Source organism: Tamandua tetradactyla, chromosome 1 (assembly GCF_023851605.1).
Source record: "Tamandua tetradactyla isolate mTamTet1 chromosome 1, mTamTet1.pri, whole genome shotgun sequence".
NCBI lineage: Eukaryota > Metazoa > Chordata > Mammalia > Pilosa > Myrmecophagidae > Tamandua > Tamandua tetradactyla.
The window spans coordinates 203,461,328-203,475,738 of record NC_135327.1 but is presented as its reverse complement, the minus strand read 5'-3'; the positions used below and the strand labels follow the sequence as shown (position 1 = coordinate 203,475,738).

The following is a 14,411-nucleotide window of genomic DNA, read 5'->3' as shown; positions in this document are numbered from 1 at the left end:
TGTTTTTTTGACAAAGGCATAGCCGCTTAGGTATATATTCACTCTTAACTCCAGAATAGAAGCTCCTTTCACATCCAGCTCATCAAAACCTATCATTCAGTAAATCTTCTGAAATCTTCCATTTCCACAGATGATCTTTACTTTCCAGAGAGCTAGTAAATTCTTCTTAGATTCACATCATTTAAGCTGAAATTTCTATGACTACTCATTGATTGTTCTGAAAAATAAATTCTCCTCTTTAATGAAAAATACTATACAAATGTACTTATTTCAAGATTAGTCCTACAATCTAAATGTGTAGATAAATCTCTTTTAAAAGTGGCATTAAATGCCTTTTACTGTAATGACAATAACAACAGAAGCTTACAGCCCTTAAAATATTTCACACACAATTACATATTAGCTTACTTCACCCTCACAACCACCCTAATAATCAGCATTATTACTATTCCCATTTTACAGATGAGGAAACAGAGAGCTGCATCCTGCCCAGGACCACACAAGTCCACTGCAGGATTTGAGTCCAGCAGTCTGGCTCCACAATCCTTAACTATTTACCTTAACCTTTACTCCAGGGTCAGAAAACTTTTTCTGTAAAGTGCTATTTAGCAAACATTTGTGAGCTATAGAGCCTCTGTTACAACTACTCAACTCTGCCACTGTAGCAGGAAAGCTGTCATAGAAAATATGTAGACAAACAATGTGCGTCCCAGAATAAAACTTTATCATTTTCGTGGCATTAAAAATATAAGGATTCCTTTATAAAAGGTCAGTTTCCCCACAAGGCTATATAATGTGACTGAAACTTGCAGAAATAAGTAAGCTTAATTCAAATCTGTTCACTTCCATTTTGTTTGATTCAACAAATGTATAGAGATTATAGCAAGGTTGTATTGTGGTTATGTAGAGCAGAGGACTCCCAGGGATGTCAGGGGACAACACAGAGAAGAAGAAAGAGGAGAAGAGAGCACTGCTGCTGATTCCCAGGAATTTGTTCTTGAGTCCAAGGCTATAGAGACAGGCAAGCAGGGCCATAGTCTGTGGCAGAAATTGCCCAGCAGTTAACCTGATAGACCCCAACTGAGGGTGGGATACAGCCCAAATGATGTGGAGTGTGGGGTAGAACAGTGGATCCTGGCACTGACCCTAACATGAGATCTGGGTTGAGTTCAGTTCCTGGGCAGCAAAATTACATGGTGGTTCTGGATAAAAAGTGATCAGTTTCTTAGGCCTTTGGCTTCCAATGATAGGTGAGAATTTGCCCCTAAAGGGTGAATATGACAGCGATTGCAGGAGTGCTATTACTGGCTGAAGGGTGCCAGGTATCAGAGGGAAACTACAGCTCTGTTTCCACCATGCATCAAAGAAGGCCAGCATGTTGGCAAAGGAAGGTGTGGGGACCTAGGGACTGAGCAATTCAAGTTGTAAAACTTGAAAGCAAACAGCCACTTGTATGACCTGGGTCGGTTAGGGTTTAAGCTAACCTCCCTATGGAAGGAGGAATATGCAGAAGGTCAACGTATGTAAGAGACCAGACTTTTCTCTGCATAGGATGTTAATCTATATCCTGCCTCCTTCCTGAAGTCCTTGTGAAGTTATCGTATTTACTGTCATCTACAAAGTAACCTATAATCCTTTCCTTGTGCACACAAACTATAATCAATCCTACCATTGTATGCAAACTATAATCAATCCTACCGTAGTGTCATGAGACCCCTCTGCTGTACCCACATTCTCAAATTCAGTGGAATGTCTTTGTTTCAGGGCTCCTTTAACTAGCCTTGTTGATTCCTACCTAAGTGCATAGTGCCTTCACCTGAGCTCTGAATTGACTGCCTTTGTTTTTTTATTAATTTTTTTAAAATACCAAAAAAACAAACAAACAAACACAAAATTCTAACTTTTGATCATTCCACTCTACATATATTATCAGTATGAATTGACTGCCCTTTTGAGGAGCATAAGTCCCTGATTAGCTTTCTTCTTTACTCTTGTAAGTAAATTCCTATAATAAAGTTCATGTCTCAATCTGTACCTAGCACTTTCATTAGTCTCTTGGCTGGAAAATCGCCTGTGGGCTAGGTCAATTGACAAGCCAGCTAGGAGGCCAAAGAAGCCCCTAGCTCTGATGGCCTGAATTTGGGAAAGGGAGATTCCCTGGGGGGGATAGTGGGGTGGCCTATTTCAGGAAGGGTGGCTACCCTTCTAGATAAATGGGGTCCATTGAGAAAATATGGAGATGCCTGTCACTCCCCTGCTGTACTAATAGCCCTCCTACAACAGGCCACAGGACAGTTAGAATATCATAAGGAGAAGTGGCACACATTGCTGGAAGTGGCACGCACCACTCCTGAGAAGGCATTGAAGACTGAAGCAATGGCCCACTGCCTAGAAGAGGAGCTTAAGTTAGAAAGAGATATGTCAATAGCACAAACAGAACTGAAAGATGTCTTGAATGTGAGTTTAAAGCAAGTGGATGAAAACTTGGAGACTTTGGCATGTCTTTATACTAGAATAAAGGGGCAAAAATTGCATAAATTCCAAGAAAGGCCCATCCTTGCTTCCCCTAAGTGGTATCCCAAGGTATGGGACACCGCGGACTTTTCTTCAGTTGAGGAAGCTCAACAATAGGACTGGGAACAGAAAGTGGGAAAGTGCACGTTAGTTTTCCCTTTAGTATGAAAGAAGGTCAAGTATGAACCTGCTGCTGTCCCAGGGGGAGGCAATGAGGACTTCCAGGCCAAACACAAGGTACATATTACCTCATAAGACTTCACTACCTCTGAATTGAGAGAAATGGGCTTTCAATATAGGCAAAAGCCCAACAAAACTTTAGCAAATTGGCTGTTGCAATTATGGGGCATGGGTGCTGTTGGCATATTGTTCTCAGGGTATGATTAAGCAAATTAGCTTCTCTCACTACTCACCCCATGCTGCATCAGTGCTTGCATGTGGCAGATGATAACCAGGAAGCATGCTCATTACTGTATTGGCTTGTACTCCTATGTGAGGAAGGCCCAGCAAGAGAGATTTACTACACCCAGTCCCTCAGTGGAGCACTGTTAACAAGCTCCAAGATATGCTACAGGGATTAGGTATGAAGCAAGCAATTTATGCACCAAACTTTGCTGGACCCAATAGTGTAAATTTCACTGCAGGAATATGTGATGCAATCCTGTAGACCACCCTAATCAGTGGTAAGGGGCTTTATTACCACCTTTTAGCAACCCATCTCAGTTGTTGCTCAGATAATAGCTCATCTGGGAAAGATAGACTGCCTATGGCACAACTGGGTAGGATTTAGGGGCATGGGACATGTGCCAAAGGGACACAATGGCTCAAACTGGGTGTCACATTGGCAGATGTGAGCAGATCTGGGAGCCACAGGGACTAAGACTGAGGATATTGATGGTTAGCCAAATGCAGTGCTGGTCAAATTATGGAGTAAGCTTCCCAAAAACAAAGGTTTATTAAGCTTCAGACCAGGGCATTAGAGGAGAATGATGATATGGGCCAGAAAGCTCGACTGATGCACCAGAATGAGCCCTCTGTTCCACTGATTGAGGAGATCTGGGAAACCCCATTTCCCCTTGAATAGAGGACAGGTCAAGATACCCATATAAAAGCAGTTTGGGGGGACCCTAGGGATTGAAGGCCACATATAAAGCTAACCATCTTTTGGTCCCCAACAATGAACGTAGGGTTTTAGCATTGGTAGATACCAGATCAGAATGCACCTTATTATGTGGAACACAGCCATGGACCAGAGACCCCACATTGTCCATAGCAGGATATGGGTACCAGGGAATTAAAGCCAGATAACATCAGCTGTTAATATAGATTGGTCAGTTGCCCCCCATCCCAGATCTGGTATATGTTAAGGTATTGATATATCACAAAACATTACTTTGCAAACTACTATAGGTGAATTCTGCCTCTGGTGCTGGGTGGCATGAGAGGCCATGCTAAATGGTCACCAGTGTAAGTAACTTCTCCTAGACACATAGCAGCAGTACGCCAACACAAACTACCCAGAGGCCATCAGGAAATCACTGCCACCATTCAAAAGCCAGAAAAACTAGGCATTATTATCCCAACTCAAAGTCCTCTCACCCTGTTCGGCCAGTAAAGAAACCAGATGGAATTTGGTAGATGACAGTTGGCTATAGAGAACTAAAATAAAGTGACTCCTCCTTTGTTTGTAGCTGTGCCAAATATTGCCACTCTGTTACAAGACATAAATTCTAAGTTTAGGCCAATTTCTTTGTGTATTGGACTTCGTTAATGCTTTCTTCATTATTTCTTTAGATCCCTCCAGCCAGCCTGCATTCACATTCACATGAGGAGGACAGCAATGGACATTTATCTTGCTACTCCAGGAGTATCTTCACAGTCCCACTATTTACCATGGACTGGTGGCACAAGACCTAATGGCATAGAAAACATCTGAAAACGTTACTGTTTCATTACATTGAAGATGTCATGCTAACCAGTAATTCTCTTCCAGAATTAGAAACTGCTGCTAATGCCATGGTGACCCACCTGGAAAGCTGAGGATGGCAAATAAATTGAGACAAATTGCAAGGACCTGGATGCTCTGTCAAATTTTGGAGTGTTGAGACCCAGCATCAAGGGATTGAGAAAACCTTCTCGACCAAAAGGGGGAAGAGTGAAATGAGACAAAGTGTCAATGACTGAGAGATTCCAGAGTCGAGAGGTTATCCTGAGGAGGTTATTCTTATGCATTAAGTAGATATCACCTTGTTATCCAAGATGTAATGGAGAGGCTGGAGGGAACTGCCTGAAAATGTAGAGCTGTGTTCCAGTAGCCATGTTTCTTGATGATGATTGTATAATGATATAGCTTTCACAATGTGACTGTGTGATTGTGAAAACCTTGTGTCTGATGCTCCTTTTATCTACCTTGTCAACAGATGAGAGGAACATATGGAATAAAAATAAATAATAGGGGGAACAAATATTAAAATAGATTTAGTTTGAAATGCTAGTGATCAATGAAAGGGATCAGTAAGGGGTATGGCCTGTAAAATTTTTTTTTTCTATTTGTTATATTTTTCTGTTGTCTTTTTATTTCTTTTTCGGAATTGATGCTAATGTTCTGGGAAATGATCATGATGATGAATATGCAACTATGTGATGATATTGTAAATTGCTGAGTGTATGTGTTGGGAATATTTGTGTTTCTTGTAATTTTTTTAATTAATAAAAAATAAAAGAAAGAAATTGATAGAACTAAGAGTTGACAATTAAATGACTTAACTAACCCTCTTTTAAATGGCTGTGCAAGAGTATATTGTTGATCAAATAAAATTGAGAACTCTTTGGTTAAAAAAAAAAATTTGGAGTGTTGTTTTACTAGAAAAGACTAAAATTATTTCCTCCGCTGTTGTTGACAGAGGACAAAATTATCCCATCCCTGTACTCCCAAGTAATCAATGACATTCCTGGGTTTGTTAGGATATTGGAGGCCCATTCATACCACACTTAGCGCAAATCCTAAAACCTCTATATGCATTAGTTCGAAAGGGGAAAGCTTGGGAATGGGATATCACTCAGCAGGCTGTCTTTGAAAAGTCCTAATGGGCTGTACCACAGGCATAAGCCCTAAGGGGAGTGAATCCAGATGTGCCTTGTGAATTGGACGTGGCCAGTACTGATGTTGGCTTTTGGTGTGGCTTGTGGTGACAGCAGCAGACAAAACATTTACCTATTATATTCTTCTCTCAATTGTGGAAAGGAGCAGAGTTGAGATACAATTCTTTAGAAAAACAGTTGTGAGCAGCCTATAAGTCCTTGCTGCAAATGGAAGGACTAACTCAAAAATGACCAGTGACTCTGCGAACCACCATCCCCATACAGGGGTGGGTATGTGACACCAATAACTGTTGTTCCAGGAGTGCTCAGCTTAGCACACTGACAAAGTGGAAGGCCTATTTCTTACAGTGTAGAAATACACTGTAAGAAACAGCCTGTTAAGTGCAGCGATGCATGACATCTTGGGACCAGTCTCTTTGTGGATGTTCCAGTTTGCTAGCTGCCAGAATGCAATATACCAGAAACAAAATGGCTTTTAAAAAGAGGAATTGAATAAGTTGCTAGTTTACAGTTCTAATGCTGAGAAAATGTCACAATTAAAACAAGTCTATAGAAATGTCCAACTTAGGGCATCCAGGGAAAGATACCTTGGTACAAGAAAGCCGATGGTGTTCAACATTTCTCTCAGCTGGAAGGGCACGTGGTGAACACGGCAGCATCTGCTGGCTTTCTTATGGCTCTACAAAAGGAACTCTCTCCAAAATGTTTCCTCTTTTAAAGGATTCCAGTAAGCAACTCCACCTTCAGTGGGTGGAGACACACCTCCAAGGAAATCATCTTATCAAAAGTTACCACCCACAATTGAGTGGGTCACGTCTCCATGGGAACAATCAAAATGCTCCCACCCAGCAATATTGAATGAGGATTAAAGGACATGGCTTTTCTGGGTTCCACTACAGATTCCAAATGGCACAGTGTAAGAACAGTGCTGCACTCTTCCACTGGCCTCCTGGAAATGGCTGTTCCCATGTCCACAATTGGTGGGAGTGGGAGGATTCCTGACTCTACCTGGTACACTGATGGGTTGGCACATGGGCAGCCTGCCACTTGGACAGCTGTGGCTGTTCAACCTAGCACTAATACCATCTGGTGGGAGACTGGTACTATGCAAAGCAGGCTGTGGGCTAAACTAAGAACTGTGTGGATGGTCATGTTCCATGAAGCCAGGGATGCACTGACAATTTACACAGACATTGGGCTGTATACTGAGGCTTAACAGTATGGATGTCCACATGGAAACAAGAGCAATGGAGAGTGGTTGGTTGTCCTCTATGAGAGAAAGAGATGAGGGAAGATATCTGGACAGCATGCCATAAATGCAAGGTAACTCTTTTCCATGTTTCTGCCCATAATGCTAATTATTACCAGGCAATGTTGAGGTGGATGCTTTGGCAAGAATCTGCAGTTTAGTGCCTGCAACACACGAGGCTGCTGAGTGGCTGCACCAGAAAACAGGACATCAAGGGTATCAGACCTTCTGGCAACTGCCCCAAAATACAGCTGCCTATACCATGATAGCAGATAGAAGAGGTAGTAGATGCTTGCCATTAGTGCTTGCTACAGCAGCCTAGGATGCTTCTGTATCAATTTGGTTGCATTGGACAGGAGCAGCTTCTAGTCACCTAGTGGCAAGTAGACTATCTAGGACCTCTGCCTCTGTTTGAAGGGGCAGCATACACCTTCACAGCAATCGATACAGCTACAGGGATACTGCTGGCCTTCCCAGTTGGAAAGACTAACCAAATGGCTATGATATGAAACCTAGAGCAAATAAGTGCCTTCTTAGGGGTCTCTGCCTATGTGGACAGTGATAGTGGGACCCCTGGATGTTGACTCAGGCTTGGGCAACAGAACATGATATTTTATGGACTTTCCACTTATCTTAATATCCAACCTCAGTTGGAATAGTCAAAAGGATGGACAGATGAGACAGAAACCCTGAGCATCATTGGCCATCTTGAACCAAGGTATCTCTCCCTGGATGTCTTAGATTGGACATTTCTATAGCTTAACTTTAGTTGGGACATTTTCACAGCCTTAGAACTGTGGACTTGCAACTTAATAAATTCCCCCATTTAAGCCATTCCGTTTCTGGTATATTGCATCTGGTATAGACAGCTAGCAAACTGGAACACACTATGTTCTAGTTTGCTAGCTGCTGGAATGCAATATACCAGAAACGGAATGGCTTTTAACAAGGGGAATTTAATGAGTTGCTAGTTTACAGTTCTAAGGCCAAGAATGAAAACAAGTCTATAGAAAAGTCCAATCAAAGGCATCCAGGGAAAGATACCTTGGTTCAAGAAGGCCAATGAAGTTCAGGGTTTCTCTTTCAAATGAGAAGGCACATGGCGAACACAGTCAGGGCTTCTCTCTCGTCTGGAAGGGCATATGGCGAATACGGCATCATCTGCTAGTTTACTCTCCTGGCTTCTGGTTTCATGAAGCTCCCCGGGAGGCGTTTTCCTTCTCCATCTCCAATGGACTCTCTGCTTCGTGGTGCTGCAGCATTCTCTGCTCTCTCTGAATCTCTCATTCTCCAAAATATTTCCTCTTTTATAGGACTCCAATAAACCAATCAAGACCCACCCAAATGGGTGGAGACATGACGTCACCTAATCCAATTTAACAACCACTCTTGACTAAATCACATCACCCAGGGAGATGATCTCATTACAGTTTCAAATATACAGTATTTAATAGAGATTATTCTACCTTTATGAAATGGGATTTATATTAAAACATGGCTTTTCTTAGGGGACATGCTTCCTTTCAAACCAGCACACACTACTTGGTATATATCCAGAAGATCTGAAAGCAGGGACACAAAGAGACATTTGCACACTGTTTTAGTTTGTCAAAGTTGCTGGAATGCAGTATACCAGAAATGGAACGGTTTTTAAAAAAGGAATTTATTAAGTTGCAAGTTTACTGTTCTAAGGCCATGAAAAAGTCCAAATTAAGGCACCAGCAAGACAGTACCTTCCCTCAAGGAAGACTGATGTCATTTGGAACACCTCTATCAGCGGGGAAGGCACGTGGCTGGCATTGGTTGGTCCCTTGCTCCTGGGATCCATTGCTTTCAGCCTCTGTTTCCTGTGGAGGTGCTTCATTTGGCTTCTCTGGGGCTGGGTTTCATGTCTTGGCTTTCTTTGTTCTGCTGGGAAGGCACATGGTGATGTCTGCTAGCTTTCTCTCATTTCAAAATGGCTTCCCTAGGGGTGTTTTTTTCCTGCATCTCCAAAGGTCTCTGGCTGTGTGGGCTCTGTTGATTCTGAGGCTTTTTCCAAAATGGTTCCCTCTTAAAGTGCCCCAATAAGCAAACCCCCTTGAATAGGTGGAGATACATCTTCATGGAAACCACCTAATCAAAAGGTACCACGCACAATTGGGTAGGTGTGCCAGTGTGAAGTATTATTACCCCAGAAAAGCCATGTTTGAATCCTGATCCAATCTTGTGGAGGCAGCATTTCTTTTAATCCGCATAGGCTGGAAACTTGATTAGACTGTCTCCCCAGAGATGTGGCATGCCCAATTTTGTGGGTGTGATCTTTGATTAGATGGAGGTGTGATTCCACCTGTTCCAGGTGGGTCTTGATTAGTTTACTGGAATCCTTTAAAAGAGGAAACATTTTGGAGGGAGCCAGAAATGACAGAGCTGACAAAGAGAGCAGAGACAGGGATGTTCAGAGATGCTTAGAGCCTAGCAGACATAGCTGAGTGCCCTCCCATGAGATGTTAAGCAAGCCAGAACCTGGAGAGAGCCACGGGAAGCCAAGAGATGAAAGCCAGCCATACGGAAGCAAAGTGAGGAACCCCCACAGGAACAGAGGCTGAAAGCATCAGAGCCTAGAAGCAAAGGACCAGCAGATAGCAGCCATGTGACTTCCCAGCTGACAGAGGTGTTCCAGATCCATCAGTCTTTCTTGAGTGAAGCTAACCTCTTGTTGGTGCCTTAGTTTGGACACTTTCACTTCCTTTGAACTGTAAATTTGTAACTTATTAAATTTCCCTTCGGAAAAGCCATTCCAGGTCTGGTATATCGCGTTCCGTCGGCTTGCAAACTAACACAGTGAGTCACAACTCCATGGAAATAACTTAATCAAAAAGATGCCACTCAACAAGATTGAATGAGGATCAAGAAACATGGCTTTTCTGGAGTACACAGTTTCAAACTGGCACACACACCGATGTTCAGAGCGGCATATTCATAATTGCCAAAAGATGGAAGAAATTCATCAACAGATAAGTGGATAAAGTGTGGCATATACATACAATAGAATATTATGTGGCAGTAAGAAGGTCCTGAAGCATATGACAACATGGATGAATAATAGTGAGTGAAGTAAGTCAGACACAAAAGGACAGATATTGTCTGATTTTGCTAATGTGAACTAAAATATATGAACTCAGAGTCTTAAAACATAGAATATGGGGTACCTAGAGAAGCTAGAGAAAGGGGAGTAGCTACCTAATATGTACAAATAGTTAATGAAGTTGAACTTAAATGTTCGGGAATGAATAGAGGTGAGGGTAGCTCATTATTGGGATTATAAGTAAATAGTGCCATATTGTAGCTGCATTTAGTTGAAAGGGATTGTTTAAAGTCACATGAGTCACTGATTAACACTACAAATATAAATAAGTTCTTACATGAAAGGTACAACACTTCTACAAAAGAGTTCATAACAGAGTGGTATATGGGTAAAATTACCTATTGCAAGCTATGTACTATAGTTAACAATAATACCTTGATGTCTTTCCTTAACAGTAACAGATCACCACAGCAATATTAGGGTTCAGTAATGGGAGGGGGGATTGGGATAAAGGGTGTTTGGGTTTTCTTTTTGTGTGTCTATTTGTTATTTTTCTCTTTGGAGCAATGAAAAGGGTATAAAATTGAGTGTAATGATGATTGCACAACTGAGGAGTGATACTGCGATTGTATACGTTGAATGGAATATATGATATGTGAATATATAAATAAAATCTGCAAAAAAATACAAAAAATAAAACTCCCCTGCTGAGATATAAACACAGGCTCAAGATTTTTATAACAGGCACATTTAAACCACATGCAATTGTCATTTTTGTAGATCAGAAACTGTGAAATATTAGTCAAAATCTGTAAATTTGCTATTTTAGAGGTCAAAAGTTGGCAATATTATGTGATGCAACCTAATAAAGTGTTGAAATTTCAAGAATGAGTTAAAAAAAAGTCCAAACTTTAAATAACACATGCTTTAAGGCTATCCATGAAACAAATTATAAGGCTACATAAAAATAGCTTTATTTAACTAATTCTGAAGTAACAGCCAAATTCCACCAAGGTCATCTTCACAAACCTGCTCTACTTCATCTTCGAATTGACCTTTGTCAACTTCATTTAAATGTCTTCAGAAACCTCCTGACATATTCTCATCTCCAAGGACTAAAATTTCCCTTCACTTAGGACATTTAATTTTAAAAATTCAAACACAAAACAATACAAAGAGGAAAACAAACATTTATCTAAAATCATACCAAAGATAACTACCATAACCTCCTGGTGCACAATCCTCCCAGTTCCTCTCCATACACATGAGCTATAAGTTCTATGATGCGCCATAATATGCTTTTGTTATTGGACAAAAGTTGAGGGTTCTTTTGCCTGATGTGTTCAATAACCAATTCCTGAGATACTGGGGTTTCAAAGAGAGAAATAGTTTATTGCTAGGTGCGTAGTAGGAAAGCAGACTGCTTACCGGCCCAAAATCTGTCCCCTCGAACTGCAATAATTCTTATAGTTTTATTAGAGAAAAAGATGGGCAGGTTTTAGGATAATGAGCACAATGGCCCCAGAATATATAATTAGAGGTGATCTGATTACTGAGCATGTGCAGATTGATTACATTCTTAGAGAAGGTATGTAAGAAAATGGCAGAATGATGCGCTAGTGACTTGTAGGTTAAAGACTAAGCTACTGGGCATGTCAGGCAGGCCCACTTGGGTTAGATCCAGTCCCAGTTATCAAGATAAGCTTTGGATTTGGGGGTGGGTTAGTTCTGGGCTGACCCCAGACCTTTCATTAATAAACATTAGGGGCTGTCTTTAGTGATTACAAGACTGGATACCTGGGTACAAATGAAGATTAGTCACTAGGTTTACAATCTCAGGGGCTGAAGATAAGGGTTATACGATCATTATCAGAGATCAAGGCAGCTGGATTACAATTTAGAGATTTCAGGAATTTCCATCTGTGTACTCCAATATACCAGAAAGCAAAAAGGAATATCTATATAATGATTCAGTAATCAAAATTATCCCTTAATCCTAATTTCAATATGTTACATCATAGCCCGGAAGGGTTACCCTATAATATTTCTGCAATAAAATGTATGAACATCCCACACTGACTATAATTATTCTCTGGTCAGTTTGGATCGGTTTTAACAGCCAATAAGTTATGAAAAACACTTGTGCTTTTCATAGCTTTTGGGTTTCAAAATTGCAAATACGGAACCTCACAGTTTGTCATGAAGATTAAATGAGATAATATAGGAACATACCTAGCACATAGCAAATGCTCAATAACTAATAGCAATTGCTTTTATGACATCATGTATTTTAATGGCTGCAGAGTATTCGATTGCTTGTACAAACTAAAATTTATTAAACCAGGGTATTAAAGTTGTTTCTAAATTCTTCCTATTTCAATATGTTCTATATCCAGCCTTCTAAGCTTATGAGGATATGTAAAAAAAAATACAGTAAACTTTTTTTTTCCGTTTGAAACCAAATATTTAATATTTTCATTAAATGTGTCAATACAATTCCAAAACCAAATGTCAACTGGAAGCCCAAGCCCAGGATTTCATAGAGGAAACAATCTTTCAAATAACAAGGAAGATCAAGGTCATCTTCTTCCACTCCAGCTCTACTAACACTGGCCAGTCAGCCAGTTTATCCAGATTATCGAGTGTTCACCACATCGTCAATCTTCAGAATGCTCCGGACAGTTTCAGTTGCTAGGGTCAGGGCACTGACTGATACCAACAGAGGCTGGACAACCAGTTCCTCCAAAATGTTGGAGATTCCACCCTTTCGGACATTAATGCCTGTAGTTTTTTCTCCTTGAGCATGCCGGTTTCTTAGTTCTGTTACTGTAGAAATGGGATTCAGGCCTGCATTTTCAGCTAGTGTAGATGGAATGACCTCCATAGCATCTGCAAAAGCCCAAACACAGTAGGACTCCATACCACTCAAAGTTCATGAATATTCAGTTAACCGCAGGGCCAACTCTATTTCTGGAGCACCACCTCCTGCAATAAGAGCTCTCTTCTTCACTAAACAGCGAATAACACATAGGGCATCATGAATGGAGCGCTCAGCTTCTTCAATCACTAATTTGTTAGAACCACGAACAACAATTGTAACTGTTTTTCCGGGGCTTGCACAACCTGTAATCTTTAGCAGTTTGCCAGAACCATTTAAATTGACTTCCTCTGCTAGCTCAGCAGAACCCAGCATGTCAGTAGTGAACTGGTCAATATGAGCAACTGGCTTGGTTCCAATTGTCTTACAAATGAATTCAATGTCTTCTCTTTCAATATCTTTAACCACCATAATTTTCATTTTATTGAGGAAATGTAATGCAAGATCACTAAGCGCATCTCTGAGAATAGATTTCTGTATGAGAAGAACATTACAGCCTGTTTTTTTAATTTGCTTCACTAAATTTAAAATATAGGATCTTTCCTCTCGCAGTACTCGGTCCATCTGGGCATAGTCAGAAACCACTATTTGGTTATCCATGTCTGTTTTTGGAGCAGATAAGCAAAACTGAATAAGCCCAATTTTAGCCTTTTCAACTCTAGTTATGCCAGAATTTGCCACTTTTTGGGTAAGAACCAGCCCTTCCACCAATTCACAGTCGTCAATTGTTCCACCAAGTTTCTTAACTATTTTAATATCTCTAAGATCTACACTAGAAGCTGTGGCTAGGTCAATCACTTTCATCACTGCATTTACACTCATTGGAGAAAGGAGACTTGAATACTGAGAGACAACCTTTGAGTTCAATGAAGTGGTTGCACTATTTAACAAAGTTTCTCTGTCACTCAGTTCCACAGGTCGAGACATGTCAGTCAGGATCTCAATACCCTTTTCCAAAGCCTTCTGGAATGACTCCAAAATGATGGTTGGATGAATCCCTTTCTGAAGAAGCTTGGTACAGGAATCCAAGAGAGAGCCAGCAATGATGACAACTGATGTAGTGCCATCTCCTGCTTCTATATCTTGAGCCTTAGCTCCACCAGCATTCTGGCTGCTGGATGTAAAACTTGCATTTGTTTCAGAATCGTGGCACCATCATTTGTAATGGTCACATCACCTTTTCCATCTTGAATCATTTTATCCATTCCTTTTGGTCCAAGGCTTGTTCTAATAGCATCAGCAACAGCTTTGGCCGCGGAAATGTTGCTGAAACGTATCTGGGCCGGTTTGTCGCGGTCTTGATAGGCGCCCTTCCCGCGGCCGCCGGCAGCCCCAGCAGGCGCCCCACTCCGGGGAGCCACGTTCTCCGGCATGGCAAGCTTGGTTGGATCTTACAGTAAACTTTTAATGGGTAAAAAAAAATTATTGAGTGTTCTCTGTAGCTTACATCAAAGTTATTTCCTTGTTGAACAATTTTACAACTCTGTGATTGTAAGACAATGACAACGCAAATGATTCTCACCCTTCCAAATGCAAATTATGCCCAGTGGAAGGCAATTGAATACTGTGCTGTGGATAGACTTATTTGTCTCTATTGGTAA

At 41.0% G+C, this 14,411-nt stretch overlaps 1 pseudogene; it reads right to left on the bottom strand.

Moving 5' to 3' along the window:
* Nucleotides 1-12,377: 12,377 nt before the first annotated feature.
* On the bottom strand, nt 12,378-14,196 carry LOC143674973 (T-complex protein 1 subunit delta pseudogene; annotated as a pseudogene).
* Nucleotides 14,197-14,411: the final 215 nt, after the last annotated feature.